Source organism: Sapajus apella, unplaced genomic scaffold (genome assembly GCF_009761245.1).
Source record: "Sapajus apella isolate SASKATOON/1434 unplaced genomic scaffold, GSC_monkey_1.0 scaffold165, whole genome shotgun sequence".
Classification (NCBI taxonomy): domain Eukaryota; kingdom Metazoa; phylum Chordata; class Mammalia; order Primates; family Cebidae; genus Sapajus; species Sapajus apella.
The window spans coordinates 1,624,668-1,629,130 of record NW_022437105.1 but is presented as its reverse complement, the minus strand read 5'-3'; positions in this window follow the sequence as shown (position 1 = coordinate 1,629,130).

Below are 4,463 nucleotides of genomic sequence, written 5' to 3'. Positions count from 1 at the left end.
GGTGCAAGCTTGCTTGCTGTCTCCTCTGCAGCCCTGGCCACTGACGGGGCGCTCACGGCAGGGCTGAGCACAGAGCCCACGGGCCTCCTCACGTGGTTCTCAAATGGCCACTGCCCTGCCTGCCTCACCCTCCCTAAGTCGTCAGCACCACGCACACCTGCTCCCCTGCCTCAGAGCCAGTCTCTGATCACAGAGCTCAAAATGTTCTACCTCTTTTAGGGACTCCCACTGTAACGGGGCATCTTTGGGACTGCACGACCACTTTAGAAACATCTGAGTAATGGAAGTTTCAGGCCATGCATCTGCACAGGTATTGCTCATTTTATTGTGATTCGATCTGTTGGGCTTGACAGACACTGTGCGGTGACAAAGGGAGGTCTGTGGCCACCCTGCAAGGGTGCAGGTGCCGTTTCTCCAACTGCAGGTGTTCAGCTCGTGGCTCTGTGTCACGTTTTGCAATTCTTACGATATTTCACATGTTTCATGATTATTATGTCTGTGATAGTGATCTGTGATCGGTGGCCTTCAGTGTTAACTACCTTAATTGTTTTGGGCCATCCACAGTTGCAGCCGTATAAGATGGCAATGATCATTGATGACCATTGTATATGCTCTGACTTCCCCACGGACAGTGGGTCCATCTTTCCCTCTCTCTTCCGGACTCCCTATTTCCTGAGAAGCAACAATATTGAAATTAAGCCAATGAGTCACCTACAGTGGTCTCTAAGAGTTCAAGTGAAAAGAAGGGTTTTGATTTCTCGCTTCAAATCAAAAGCTAGACATGACTGAGCTTAGTGAGGAAGGCATGTCCAAGCTGAGGCAGGCTGAAAGCGTGGCCTCTTGCACCAGCTAGCCACGTTGCAAATGCAAAGGAAAAGTTCTGAAAGGAAATTGAGAGTCCTCCTTCAATGAGGACACAAACGATAAGAAAGCAGAACAGGCTTATTGCTGATAGGGAGAAAGTTTGAGTGTCCTGAAGAGAAAATCAAACCAGCCACAACATTCTCTGAAGCCAAAGCTTAATCTAAAGCAAGGCTCTAATCTCTTGAATTCTGTGAGGGCTGAGAGAGATGAGGAAGCTGCAGAAGAAAGTGCGAAGCTGGCAGAGATTGGTTCATGGAGTTTAGGGAAGAAGCTGTCGCTGTCAGATGAAAGTGCAAGGTGAGGCAGCAGGTGCTGATGGAGAAGCTGCGCAAGTGACCCAAAAGATTCAGCTAAAATGACTGACGAGGGGGCTGCGCTCAACAACTGATTTTCAGTGAAGATGAACTCGTCTTCTATTAGAAGAAGAGGCCAACTGCAGCAGTCACAGGAGAGAGGAGTCAATGTTGGGCTTCAAATATTCAAAGGCCAGGCTGTCACTTTTATTAGAGGGTAATGCAGCTGGTGACTCAAAGCTGAAGCTCATGCTCATATACCGTTCTGAAAATCTTCAGGCCCTTAAGAACTATCCTAAATCTATTATTCTTGTGCCCTTTAAATGGATCCAAAAAGTCTAGATGACAGCAAATCTGTTCTCAGCATGGTTTGCTAAATATTTTAAGCCCACTCTTGAGACCTGCTGCTCAAAAAAAGATCTGTTTTAGAATGTGACTGCTCTTTGTCAATGCACTTGGTCACCCCAGAACTCTGATGGAGATGATCAATGAGATGAATGTTGTTTTCACACCTGCCAACACAGTGTCCATTCTGCAGCCAATGGATCAAGGAGTGATTTGGACTTTCAATCTTACTATTCAACAAACACATTTCATGAGGCTATAGCTGCCATAGAGAGTGATTCCTCTGATCAATCTGGGCAAAGGCAACTGAAAACCTTCTGGAAAGGATTCACCATTCTAGATGCCACTAGGACGTTCATGGTTCATGGGAGGAGGAAAAATATCAACACTGACAGGAGTTTGGAAGAAGCTGATTCCCACCGTGAGGGATGGCTCCAGGCTTTTGTGGAGGAAGTCACTGAAGATATGATGGAATGAGCAAGAGAATGATAGAATTAGAAGCTAGGCCTGAGGACTGGACTGAACTGCTGTACTCTCATGATAAAGCTTGACTGGATCAGGAAGTACTTATTGTGGATGAGCAAAGCAAATGATCTATTCAGATGACATGTCCTCCCAGGGAAGATGTGAAATGCCTCACTCCTGGGGAAGATGCTGTGCTGACAGCAAAGAATTCAGAACATTACATAAGCTTAGTCGATAAAGCAGCAGCAGGGTTTCAGAGCATTGACATCAATTTTGAAAGAAGTTCTTGTGTGAATAAACTGCTATCAAAAAGGGTGACGTGCTACAGAGAAACTTGTTATAAAAGACAGTCAGTGGATGCAGCAAACTTCACTGTGGTCTTCCTTTAAGAACCTGCCACAGCCACTGCAGCCTTCGACAACCGCCACCCTGATCCGTCGGCAGCCGTCGGCACTCACGCAAGGCTCTCCCCCAGCAGGAAATGACGATTCATTGCAGGTTAGTAGTTTTGAGCAATGAAGTGTTTTAGAATTAAGTTTTGTATGTTGTTCTTTTAGACATCGTGCCATCATGACTAGACCATAGTAGAGTATAAACCTCACTTTTCCATGCACTGGGAAACCACAAATCTATGCAACTCACTTGATTGCAGCAGTGTGGAGCTGAGCCTGTGGTGTCTCCAAGGGGTGCCCGTCTTAGTCTCCTGGGCCTGCACTGCTGCGATAATGTCGGTATCACAAACAACACACCTGCATTGCCTGCGGTTCTGGAGTCCAGCAGTTTTAAACGCAGGGGGTGGCGGGGCTGCTCGTCCTTGGGACGCTCGGCGGGGGCCCCTCCCCGTCTCCTGCAGCTTCTGGTGTTTCTGGCAGTCCTTGGTGACCTTTGCTGGTGGCTGCATCATTGTGGTCTCTGCCCCCATCAAACAGTGCTCGCCCTGTGTCTGTGTGTTCATATTCTCTGTTCTCTTTAGAACACTAGGCACTAGACCTGGGGCCTGCCGTACTTCAGTTCAACCTCATCTTAACTTGATTTCATCCACGAAGGCGCTAGTATTTCCAGTATGGTCATTCACAGGTTCAGGGTGGGCGTGAACTTGTGGGGCAGGATTCCACCTGCTGTTGTGTCTGTGCCGGGTCCCCCTGCGCTCGGATGCGCCGATGCCTCCCTCAGCCTCGCTGGCTTTCCCGCCCAGGCCTCTGGCTGCTTTTTGCTTCATCCTCACATCTCTCTTCCTCCTCACTCCCAGGGGGTCCGGGGGAGACGCTGACCAGGAGCTGCCCCTCTGCTCCCCCTCTAGCCTCCCGCACTCGGGGCTGAGACCCACCTCACCCCGCCGGGAACTTCTGTGACGCCCACCACCTATGAAGCCCATTCCACGCACCTGGGCCTGGGCTCTGCGCCGGGAACCTGCTGTTCTCTGCACTATGAACACCCACCATCTCTGCCTGAATCCTTTCTCACCTGGGGAGGCCCCGTCCATGGGCCACGTTCCAATCGGCTTCCTTCTGCCCCCTCTAAAGAGCCTTCCTGATTCTGGCTGCCAGGTATTAAGGAAGGAGGCCCATCACCTCTGCCCCCGCCCATCTGCACATGGAGGTCATGGCTGCATTCCTTCCCCACGCCGTCAGTGCCATGGTCTCCGCCGCATGCTCCTAAGTGCTGAGCAGCAGAGCTGCGTGTCTTCAGCTTTAATCAGGAAACACGCGTTCTGCAGACGAAGGTGGAGCGGGGGGGCCATGGCACGGTGGAGCGGGGAGGCCGCCCTCCACATTCCAACCCCAGGAAAAAGTAACCTGGAGGCAGAAAAAGTCAAACTGATGAATGGACACTTATCCACTGAGCATTCTCTAAGGGAACTGGGTTACACTGTTTTGAATTTGAGGTAACATCAATCTATTTAAATTACTTTATAATTCAAATGATGACTTTGTCACCAATAGCTTAAAAAGCAAACAACGTACCTTAAACACGACACATACACTCTTGAAGTCTAGTCTGTTCTCTGCGTGTGTGTCAGAAATTGATGTTTGCCAATAAACAGGTGCCATCAGGAAAAACAGAGGTTTTCAAAATTGAAAGCTCCCTCCCTCTCCCACAGCCAGCTTGCATATCCCCCTGGAAGACAGAGGCCTGGAAGTGAGGCTGGCTCTCTGTGGTGCCAGCCACTCTCTGCAGCGCTGGAGCCCTGTGGGGGAATGGCAGGAGGCCTGAGAGACGCACCCCTGCCACAGACACCGGGATAAGGGCTGCGTCCACAGAAATTCGCTCTCATGTTCTCTAAGACCTGGGGGGTCCATGGCCAAGTTAACAACTCCACACAATGTGAAGGAACCTGACAGGCAGGTGCCGACAGGAAGCACGTGCAGGGGGCTCTGGCAAAGCAGCCCCTCCCCCACTCACTACCCAACCCAGCTGGGGGAGAACCTCCCCATCCAAGGCCCACCCTGACCTGGGAGAAGCAGCCCCTCCCCCACTCGCCATCCACCCCAGCTT